Source organism: Nicotiana sylvestris, chromosome 1 (genome assembly GCF_000393655.2).
Source record: "Nicotiana sylvestris chromosome 1, ASM39365v2, whole genome shotgun sequence".
Taxonomy (NCBI): domain Eukaryota; kingdom Viridiplantae; phylum Streptophyta; class Magnoliopsida; order Solanales; family Solanaceae; genus Nicotiana; species Nicotiana sylvestris.
This window is the reverse complement of record NC_091057.1, coordinates 117,357,359-117,369,606: the sequence shown is the minus strand read 5'-3', so window position 1 is coordinate 117,369,606 and position 12,248 is coordinate 117,357,359.

Below are 12,248 nucleotides of genomic sequence, written 5' to 3'. Positions count from 1 at the left end.
ATTGGTTTGGTTCGAATCGGGCTAGAAATACTCGAACCCCAAATCAAAACGAAAGAACCCTAGAAAACCAAGACTGGTTTCTGTCCGAAGTTTAAGGGGATTTGGGTTTTTAACTGACCTTAGTCGAAGTGTTCTAAGTTGAGAACACTCGATTAAGGTCCGTTTGACCTCAAAAAGTTCAAGGCCGAGTCGATTCAAGTCCGCCTGTTCTCTGTTCCATTTAAGGTATTTTTTTTTCCTTTTATTCTATTTTTGATATTTTAAAACGTCTGTTTATTTGTCTAGTATTGTTATATTAATTTTTAATTTTTGTCTATTGTTCTGTTCTTCTCCCTCAGACCTTTTTATTTGGTCGAATTTGTTTCTGCTCATTGTTGTGAATAATTATAGGTTGTGTAATCGATTCGAAAAAGTTTCGTCGATTAGTTAAGTTTTATTATAAATCCCTGTTCTTGTCAATGCCGCTTGAATTGCCTGATTATATATTTCTGATTGATTGCTGTCAATTGTTGTAGGCAATCGGTTAATTAGTTTTCGTCGATTAATTCGTTCTTGTTTGTAGACCAATAAGATTGTCAAATGGTTGTTGTGTGTGCTGATCTGTGGACACTTAGCTTCAGGGCATTGTCAATAGGCTGACAATGATCCTGCATTCATGTTGATTTTGATTCAATTTTCAGTTTCAGCTTTAAGGATTCTGATGAGTTTTGTGTTGTGATTAGTTTGGTTTTGATTTAATTTCAGTTCATTTGTTTTAATTGAAATTTAACCTCAGTCATTCAGTTGTCAGAAGTAAGTTGGTTATAGCTGTTAATCAGAATTAGTTTAGATAATTGTTAGCTTGAAGAGATTTTAGAGTTAAAGGTTTTAATGCAGATTGAATAGATTGTATTGGGACAGTAATATTAAGGGGTTTCAGGGATGATTTGGGAATGGAATAGTTAGGGTAATATTTTAGTGTAAGTGACTTGTTAGTGGGGTATTAAACGTCTTTAAATTAATAAGGTGATAGGGAACAAGAGGGAATGGGGGCTGAAAATAAGGAAATAGCTTTCCTTAGTGGGTTTTATGTGGAAAATGCAGATTTTTAGTGGGGAAGGGGGTCGGACAGTTAAGTTGGAAAGAGAGGGCAGGTCTGGATGGCTATATAAAGGAGGAGGATTAGGACTAATTCAGAGGATTGATTTTTGGAAAGCTTGGGGGAGTTGAAAAAGAATAGCTACTGTTTTCATTGCCTCGCTTCGGATCTGAAATAGCTAGAACTTTTCTTCCTTTTACTTCTGCTCTATACTTGGAATCATTCATAGTTGCTGGTTATTTGTTGTTGCACTGCTGTTGCAACTGTTGTTCGTTACTACTGCTGTTGTTGATCCTCTTCTTGTATTGTCAATACCAGGTACATGCTTCGAATTCCCTTGATGTAAGTTCAACCTTGGAGTGAAAATGTAGTTTTATGCCAAAGTCGAGCTCATCTGAATACTTGTAGTTATAGTTCGTTAAAGGGTGTACTTATATTGTTTTTTTAACTAGTTGGCTTGTTGACATGATATGGACTGCACGGATTTGAACTAGGACTGTTTATATTACATGAATAATAGACGATTGTATAATTTGGACTATTTATAAGTTGTTTGGGCTGCTTGATTCCGATACTGTTTGGATTTTGGAATATGATTATGTAATAGTCATATTGGTTTAGTGTTGTTTTGTAGTATAATTTTGAAATAAGAAGCAAGCTACAAGCTGAAATCAGTAAGTATGGGTTTAAATGTGGTTATTGATTAAGAGTGCATCCGTTATTCATATTTTGTTAAGAATTAAACTTGTATCTATGTATTCTCGTAAATTTTTTATTTTTATATATATTTTATAATACATATGTATTCATATATGTTTTAGACAATATTGTCGTTAATAAGTTTAGACAAGTTTTAGACAATATTTTGTAATGCGTAAACTTGTATCGTTGTAGTTTAGACAACTAATATATTTTAGTTGTAATAATAATGATATGGTACACGTTTTCAATCTGATAGTAATAGACAATGGCCAATAGTTAACACGAGATTGGAAATTAATGGTAATGTATTATTAAGCTAATAATTGTAACCATTGCTAATTAGTTAACTGATTAGGAAAGTTGTGCTTGGATTTGGAGATGAAAGCCGGTTGTCCCACGGGTAGGCCTTGGAGGCCCGATGCGGATTAATTATAAGTTTCTTTCTTAAAGGGGAAGTAGCTCTTAAAACAAATTAATTAGGACTTCTTTTCACTTTAGAGACAATAAAAATAGCAAATTATAGTTGCTTTAGGCTTACTTTCTTTTTAAAAATAAAAATTTTAAAAAGACGAGCCTCGCCAAATAAAACGCACAAGCTGTGGGGCCCTCAATAAAGGAATATCATGAATACATAGAATTCGGGACGGTCCGTTTAGCAGATTTCACGACCTTCCCCAAAGTAATAACGCTTTAGTCATTGTTAGGTGCGCCTTTAATGATTTACTTCCTTAAACTCGGGTGCACATTTATGTGACCCAAATTCAAATCTCAACGGAGTCGAAATGTGTCGATAATCACGGGTACATTGATGTGACGTGGTTCGAGATAAGTTTTCACGACGTTGCAATTCTGTGTTAAAATAATAATGATAATAACAAAAGCAGTTAAAAGTTAAAATTTGCACATAGGTTCATAATTGTATAAATATCAGATAATTAAGCCGAATATGACAGTTGAGCAACCGTGCTAGAACCACGGAACTCGGGAATGCCTAACACCTTCTCCCGGGTTAACAGAATTCCTTATCCGAATTTCTGGTGCGCAGACTGTTAAACAGAGTTAATCTTTTCCTCGATTCAGGATTCAACCGGTGACTTGGGACACCATAAATCTCCCAAGTGGCGACTCTGAATCTTTAAATATAATCCCGTTTCGATTGTCCTTTAATTGGAAAAACTCCTTTTACGTCCCTTCACTGGGGTGTAGGTAAAAAGGAGGTGTGACAGCTTTGGCGACTCTGCTGGGGACCGAACCCAGAATCTCTGGTTCAGGGTTCAGAATTTGAGCTTAGATGGATTGTTATATTTGGATTTATTTATTATTATCTGATTTTATTACATGTTTCGTCTTAATGTGCTAAAATTTTGCTTTTACTGCTTTGATATTATCTGAACTGTATATATAAACTGATACAAAATCCCTCTATTCTCTCTCTTGAGGAGTGCACGCTGGTCCTGACTCCTTTCTGTTAGTGTCATATCCCAAAATAGAACGAGGATTCGGAGGAGTTGCAAAACCGGATGATCTTTTGGTTACCGGTACGCAGTTCCCATCCTCGGCTCGAGTTATCCGCTCGGGTAAGCCAGGTCTAGAACAAACACCCAGGATAAACCTAGTATAACAGAACCTCATGCCGGATCCCTAGTAGGAACGCTTATTTGCATCATGTGTACTTGACTTAGGGGACTCAACACAGGGGTTGGGTCCGTCTAGGACAAGCGACCTGAAATGAAAAAGACCATCTTGCTGCATCCTGTTTGTTTTACGCATTTATTTGCTGCAGACTTGCATGCTGACCGGCTTCTGAAAATATTGGAATATCGGAAAAAGAGAAAAAGAAAATAGCAGTGTAGAGAGATAATTTTGAAAAAAAAATAGTGCCCAAACAGCGAACTCTGCCAAAATTTTGTGAAAATGTTTTTTAGTGTAATTTATTTAAACAAGACTTATTGTCAGAATTAGTTTATTGTCGTTTCCCGAATTACGCCGGTTTGATTCTCACAGGATGTGAGATACGTAGGCAGCCCTCATCGGGTCCAACCTCCCATTTTGCAAAAATAGCCAAAAAATGTCAAACATTTTAATCTTTCGTCATAGATAAGTCGGGTGATTCCATTCTTGTAAAAATAGCTGAATGTCCCTAAAAAGACGCCGGAAGGTTGTTTTTGCGAAAATAGCCACTTTTGGTCATTCTCAAGGTTTTGTCCGGTTGGTAAAACACAGCCTTTAAATCTTCTTCGAAGTGCTGAAAAGCCGTATTGACAAGACCGGAGTTTTATTTAAATGTGTGTCAATTTTAGTTTATTCTTTCTTTGAGTCCAATGAGTGTTAATCACCCCAAACAAACATACAGAATGAGCCCGGGTCCAAGTTTGTCGGTAACAGTTAGGAGCAAGATCCCTTTGGAGTTACGCTTATGGTGGGAGGATTTGGAAAAGTCAGAGCAAGATAAGATCAAACTACATCTGGGAGGTCTCACTAGTTTGTTGAACATCAGACCCAGATGTGACATCATAAAGGCTTTGGTTACATTTTGGGATCCGGCCCACAATGTATTCCACTTCTCAGATTTTGAACTTACCCCAACCTTATAAGAGGTAGCAAGTTATATGGACATTACTGAGGGGCTAAGGCACAAATATCTGATTGCTCCAAGAGTCGTCAATTCGTACAAGTTCATGGATCTACTGAAGATAAGCAAGGGAGTCCCGTACTCTGAGTTGGATAGAGGTTTTTCTACTCTGCAGTTCATATACCAGAGGTATGGGCATATAGGAGGGTTCGACGATCTGGAAAGCGGGGTTCGCCTTCATGGGATGAACATAGGCGGTTCGCCTTCATGGTAGCATTCTTGGACATTGTGATGTTTCCTCGGAAAGACAGAAATATTGATTTGAAGGTGGCTGGAGTCGTCAAGGTCCTAATTACCAACAACAAAATCACGCTTTCCCCTATGATAGTGTCCGAGATATACCGATCTCTCACAGCCTGTAAAGTCGGGGCAAATTTTTTTGAAGGATGCAATTTGTTATTGCAGATGTGGATGATCGAGCACTTGTGTCATCATCCTCAGTATATGAGCTATAGATCTACAAACGAAGGTTGTATTAAAGGATATAACATGAGGGTTTCATGGCTCAAATTGCCAGAAGGGTCTGAGGATTGGGTATTTTGCCTTCGCGCCATCACTGCAGCACAAATAGGGTGGACATTGGGTTGGCTTCCTGTTGAAGAAATTGTGTACATGCCCGCCACGGGTCCTTACTTCCTCTTAATGGGACTCCGAGGCATTCAGCCTTATGCACCTTTGCCGGGTGATGAGACAGTTAGGGAGGTGTCAGGTGGTACACCCAGACGAAGATCTCAGTGTTTATGCAATCGAGGTTAGCACCAATGGCCAATTTCATGAAGAAACCGTTCGTTCTATATGGAATGAATGCCAATACTTAACGGTAAACACTCGAGTGCACAACCTATCCAGAGGCGAAGTCTCACCTGCTTATATCGCCTGGTACAGGAAGAGGGGCATTGTAAGAGACGAGCTAGAACGGCCAATCAAAAAACCTCACATTCAAGAGTTCGTCGAGGCGTCACAAGAACCGTGAGACTGGTTGGCCAAAGAGCGCGAATACTGGGCCGAAGTAGGGAAGATGAAACAACAGATTAAGGATCTAAAATTTGAGAACAGGGTGCAAGTTGGTGCCGATGAAGGAGAGAAGAACAAATTAGCCCAAGAAAATGAGGCTCTCAAGTCTCAGATCCGACAAATGAGGATAGATGTTGACAACCAGCAAAGGAGTCGGTCGGATGAAAGATTGATTAACGGACTAAAAAAGGAAATCATTGAGCGTCGGGATGACCTGAAGAAATCTGAGGGTGCTGTAGCACAGCTCCGGGCACAATGGGCGAAAAGAACAAAAGAGCGCATATAGTACTTGCAGTAGGTGAAGATGGAATATGAAAAAACCATCGCCAAACTAAAAGGGAAAATGACCACCTTGAGGACAAGGCAGCTAAGCAAGCCGAAGCTTATGAAATCGAAAGTGGACACTGTTACGATTTACTGGCTCGAATGGAAGATGAAATACGACAGTTGCAGAGGCAGCGTCTCCAGGATTCTTAGGTTTTGGGGGGCCGTAGTGATTAGATAAGGCGCCTTCTCATAGAAAAAGGTCAAACCAGAAACAAGATTGGGACTATTGCCCCTGGCATCATTAGGAGATGCCGAATGTGTGAAGACATGACCCGCACTACCTTCTTGTCAGCAGTAATGATTTTTGTCAAGCGGACAATGTACGAACTGGAGCAACTTGAAAGGGATCTCACACCAAAGCCCGCGGAAAGGCCGAACGATGCCTCGTGGGCACCAACTTTTGGAGCTTTAATGTATTCATAGTTCGAGTCAGTATTTTTGTTTTAGAGTCTGTTGTCTGTCTGTGTATTCTCTTTTGCATCAAAATGTGATAGTAGTTTTTTTAGTCCATAATTGGTTTTACTTCGGGTTTGTTCTCCTTTCCAAAAAGTGTTTAGTTTATATTATAATGTTTCAGTAAAGAAAATGGAAAATTGCCAAAATTTGCTTTCGCATTTATGTGTCAGAACTACGCACGGTCTGATTCATGCAGGGACATGATACGTAGGTAATCCACATAAGATTCGACCACCACTAAAAAAGGAAAGTTTGGAGGCACTTAAAAGAAGTCGGAATGATGCATGCAGTCAGAACAAAGACATGATAGAAATGGTTAAACTGCTTAGGAACATTGCATCCCTAACGTGAAATTGCAATATGTGTTAAACTCTAACGCTAACAAGTTTGTTGTTGATCCAGAGATTTCGAAATAGTTCGCTCGTTAGAACGTTCTGGCAGAATACCATTACCACACAAGATCTAAAGGGCCCATTCCGAAAAGTATGTCTGGTTCGGACAAAAGAGTTGAGGAGGAAAAGACGGAGATGAAAATGATGAAGGAGGAAGTAGACAGGTTGAGACAAGAGATAGTTGGGATGCACCTATCCTGGGCTAGGGGACAAACATCACCAATACCTCCCCCTACTCCTAACCTCTCACCGGCTCGGACTCTGGAACACCCTCCCGCTGGTCCATCAACGAGCCTCCCCAATGCCCAATACTATCAGGGGGAAACTTCCTATAATCCCCAAGCTCCACCACCCAAACAAAACCCTCCTCCACCAACTGTTCCTGTTTTCGTGGCACCTCCACCCGCCACATTGCAAAAATCATCCGATGAACCAGTGTTTTAGGTTCACGACAACCAATACTATCCTCCCGAACTCACCTTCAAAGCACCCGAGCCATACACTTACACCCCTCACCTTCAACTCCTGGCGGAAACTGAGAGGCCGGCTAAGAATCCGGAGTAGGACGAAGTGCTTCGTAAAGTGAAAAGCCTGGAGCAGTCCTTCAGGAATATGCATGGATTGTGCAGCCAAGTTAGTGTGGCCTATAAAGATCTGTGTCCCTTCCCTGATGTTCAATTGCCGACAGATTTTAAGATGCCAAAGTTTGATATATATGACGGATATGGTGATCCCATGGCACATCTACGAGGTTTATGTAGTAAGATGAGAGGGGCAGGTGGAAAGGATGAGCTGCTGATAGCTTATTTTGGTCAAAGTTTAAGCGGGTCCGCACTGGAATGGTACACGAGGCAAGATCCTAGCAGGTGGTATACCTGGGACGATCTAGCACAAGCATTTGCAGGTCACTTCCAATATAACCTTGAGATCGTCCCTGACCGTCTCACACTATTGAAACTTGAGAAAAAGCCTGGAGAGAGCTTCAGGGAATTCCGATTTCATTGGAGAGAACAAGCAACAAGAGTCGATCCACCAATGAAGGAAGGTGAAATGGTGGACTACTTCTTACAAACTTTGGAGCCAACTTACTTTGGTCACCTGGTGACATCAGTTGGTAAATCTTTCAACGAATAAAAATGGGTGGTATGGTTGAAGAGGGACTCAGGTCCAACAAGATAATTAGCTATTCGGAAATCAAGGCCATAACTCAGGCTATCCAAAGCGGCACGGGAGGTGTGCTCGGGATATAGAAGAGAGAGGAGGTCGCAACAGTCGAAGCAGGTACTTGATCCAGATCCATAGGTCCTTCCCCTCACTACCAACCTAGACCCCATCACCCAAATTACCCACACACTCCATACAACCCTCCACAACCCTATTATCCACCACAAGAACCACATTTCTCCGTCCATCACGCCCAAACTTACACCCAACCTCCGGCACACCCACAATGACGTGCGCCGTTTCCCTAGAATACATATCCACCTCCACAAAACACATACCCACCTCCACAAAACACATATCCACCACCAAGGGCCTACAGGAATCATTCAGGGACAGGCTTCCGCGGAAATCAGGCTTTCAGGAATGAAAGGGTGCACAGGCAGAGAACATTCACTCTGCTGGGAGAAACCTATACTACTCTATTCCACAAATTGAGGCAATTAGGCCTGTTGAGCCCAAATTGCCAAATCCCCTTCCCAAAAATCTGGACCACTCGGTAAGTTGTGAATATTTTTTGGAGGATCCCGGGCATGATACTGAGAAGTGCTGGAAGTTGAAGACTGTCGTACAAGATCTTATTGACACAAATAGGATCGAGGTTCAGGCACCAGAGGCACCCAACATCAATGAGAACCCGCTTTCGGTGCACCATGTGGCCCATATGATCGAACTAGTGCATGAAGGAGGGGAGCCCAAGAAACCCTCACATACGGTAATGATGATTCGTGCCAGTCCAAATGAAAAGTCGACCAGTGGAAAGGCAGTGGTACAGTTGGAAAGGGTAGATGACAAGCCAGTTGTGGTAATGGGGAAAGGTTCATCTGTTGTTGAGAAGAAGCTAGAGCCGTTCAGGGTAGTGCTGCAGGGAGTACCAAGCACACCAGTGTTAGTTGTGAAGGCAGCCCACGTAGAACCAGTTTTTATCAGGCTAGTAATGCAGTTGCCGATAACAAGTGAGAAAGTTGTGCCATGGTGCTACAGTCAAGTGACGGTGATGCATAAGGGGAAGGAGATTGTGGAAGAAGTAAGCGAGGCCCAGGGGTTAACTCGTTCAGCAAGGTGTTTTGCTCCCGCAGAATTGAGAAGGGCCAATCCTATAACAATAAAAAAGCCAGTGATGGAGGAAGAAGCAGAGGAGTTTTTGAAGAACATGAAGGCACAGGACTACTCCATTGTAGAGCAGTTGAGGAAGACCCCGACCTAGATTTCATTCTTATCCTTGTTGATCCATTCAAGTGATCATTGTCGGGCATTAATGAAGATTCTGAACGAAGCCTATGTTCCAGACAAGCTCTCAGTGAACTATTTGGAGAAAATAGTGCACAAAATCTTCGAGGTAAACCGAGTGACATTTTCTAACGATGAATTGCTGAAAGAAGTCACAGAACACAACAAAGCCCTCTACTTGACCGTGAAATGCGAAGACTCGGTGGTCACCTGGGTATTGATTGATAATGGGTCAAGCGCAAACATCTGTACTTTGAGTACTCTGAACAAGCTGAAGGTTGATCATGACCAGATTCACAGGAACAATGTCTGCGTCCGAGGTTTTGATGGGGGTGGTACTGACACAGTAGGTGATATCATGCTGGAATTGACAATTGGTCCGGTCGAGTTCACCATAGAATTTCAAGTGATAGACGTGGTGGTGTCGTATTATATTCTGTTGGGGCGACCTTGGATCCACGCAGCCAAAGCAGTGCCTTCTACACTACATCAGATGGTCATATTTGAATGGGATAGACAAGAGATTGTGGTACACGGTGATGACTATGCAGGCGTCGTTAGTGATGCCATTGTGACCTTCATAGAAATCGATGATGACAAGGGCCCATGGGTTTACCAGGTTTTTGACGCAGTCTCAGTGGACAAAATTCCTGAGGGCGGGGGCCTTCCACTTCCCAGAATAGCAGCTACAACCTTCATGATAGCCTCGAAAATGTTAAACAGCGGATTTGTACCAGGAAAAGGTTTGGGGGTTGATCTGCAAGGTATTGTCCAGCCAGTTTCTTTGCCCAAGAACCTGGATACGTTCGGGCTAGGATTCAAGCCTATAGCAGCAGATGTAAGGCGGGCCCGAAAATTGAAAAAGAAAGTTTGGGTTCTTCCCAAGCTAGTTCCACGTCTTTCCAGATCCTTTGCCAGAGCAGGTAGTGGAAGGTTGTCAGTCCCCAAAATTCTCAGACCTCTGATTGGGCCAGACGGAGATTTGAATGAGGGCTTTGAAAGGCTATTCGCCGAAGTCAACATGATAGAAGCTGGAGAAGGTTCCAATAAGGCAGACATACAGTTTGTGGGGCCTAGAGCCAATGTCAACAATTGGACAGCTACTCTTCTTCCTACTCGGAGGGAGTCTTGGTAGTTGGCTCTGATTTTCCTTCCTGTTTTCTGGATTGTTCCAAGGTTATAATCCAGATTTCTTTTTATTTTTATTGTGTTCATCAAAGTGTGAAACCTTGTTATCCCGTAATTCAATAAAATAAAAAGTTTCTTCTTCATTCCTTATTTTATTTTATTTTTAATTTTGTTTTCTTCTTTTCTTTTTCTGTACAGTTCTCTTTATACTGGTCTTAATGGCATGGCGTGCATAAGGAATCCTCAGCCCAGTCTTAAAAATCAATCTGATCTCGAAAAGATAGTTCAAGAAGTAGATTGTGGTTACGAATCAGAATATGATGATGAGGATGAAACCTTCGAAGAAATTAGTAAGGAGTTAATTCACTTCGAAGAAAAACCCAAACTCAATTTGAATGACACAGAAGCCGTCAATTTAGGGGACACAGACAATGTCCGAGAGACTAAGATAAGTGTCCACCTCGAGCCAGAAATTAGGGAAGAACTAGTCAAAACACTCATTGAATTCAAAGATGTTTTTGCATGGTCGTACGATGACATGTCGGGATTAAGCACAGATCTAGTGGTTCACAAATTTCCCACTGACCCGGCATGCCCTCCCGTCAAGCAGAAATTGAGGAAGTTCAAGACAGATATGAGTGTGAAGATTAAAGAAGAAGTAACCAAGCAGCTGCAAGCAAAGGTTATTCGGGTCACTCGATATCCTGATTGGTTGGCTATTGTAGTGCCAGTGCCGAAGAAAGATGGGAAGATCAGAGTGTGTGTCGAGTACCGCAAACTGAATAGGGCAAGCCCAAAGGATAACTTTCCATTACCCAACATCCATATCTTGATCGATAATTGTGTCGGACATGAGATCGGGTCTTTTGTAGATTGCTATGCTTGGTATCATCAAACTCTGATGGATGAAGAAGATGCGGAAAAGACGGCATTCATTACGCCGTTGGGGACTTATTGCTACCGAGTAATGCCTTTTGGCTTGAAGAACGCCGGGGAAACGTACATGAGAGCAATGACTACGGTGTTTCATGATATGATACACAAAGAGATTGAGGTATACGTAGATGACGTGATCATAAAATCTAAGCGTCAGGAAGATCACGTAGCAGACCTGAGAAAGTTTTTCCAAAGACTTCGAAGGTATGATATTAAGCTCAACCCGGCCAAATGTGCATTTCGTGTTCCATCTGGAAAGCTGTTGGGATTCATCGTCAGTTGGCGAGGTATTGAGTTGGACTCGTCAAATATCAAATCCATCCAAGAGTTGCCACCGCCGAAGAACAAAACAGAAGTAATGAGTCTGTTGGGAAGGTTGAATTATATCAGCAGGTTTATCGCTCAACTCACAGCGACTTGTGAACCCATTTTTCGGCTACTGAAGAAAAATGTCGCGGTAGAATGGACGGCAAAATGTCAGAAGGCATTTGACCAAATCAAAGGATATTTATCAAATCCACCTGTGTTGGTTCCACCTGAGCCGGGGAGACCGTTAATTCTTTATCTAACGGTCCTGTAGAATTCGTTTGGCTGCGTACTGGGGCAACACGACATTATAGGAAGGAAGGAGCAAGCCATCTATTATCTCAGCAAGAATTTACAGGCTATGAGGTTAAGTACACTCAACTCGAGAAGACATGTTGCGCCCTAACTTGGGTGGCCCAGAAATTGAAGCATTATCTGTCATCATATACTACTTATCTCATTTCCCGCTTGGATCCACTAAAGTATATTTTCCAGAAGCCTATGCCCACAGGTAGATTAGTGAAATGGCAGATATTACTCGCAGAATTCGACATCGTCTATGTGACGAGGACGACTATGAAAGCCCAAGCATTGACCGATCACTTGGCTGAGAATCCTGTTGATGAAGAATACGAGCCATTGAAGACGTATTTTCCTGATGAAGAAGTGATGCATATAGATGAGTTGGAACTATATAAGGAACCAAGTTGGAAGATCTTCTTTGATGGAGCCGCAAACGCAAAAGGAGTTGGAATAGGAGCGGTACTTATTTCTGAAACAGGACATCATTATCCTGTTACGACACAGCTACGTTTCTTTGTACCAA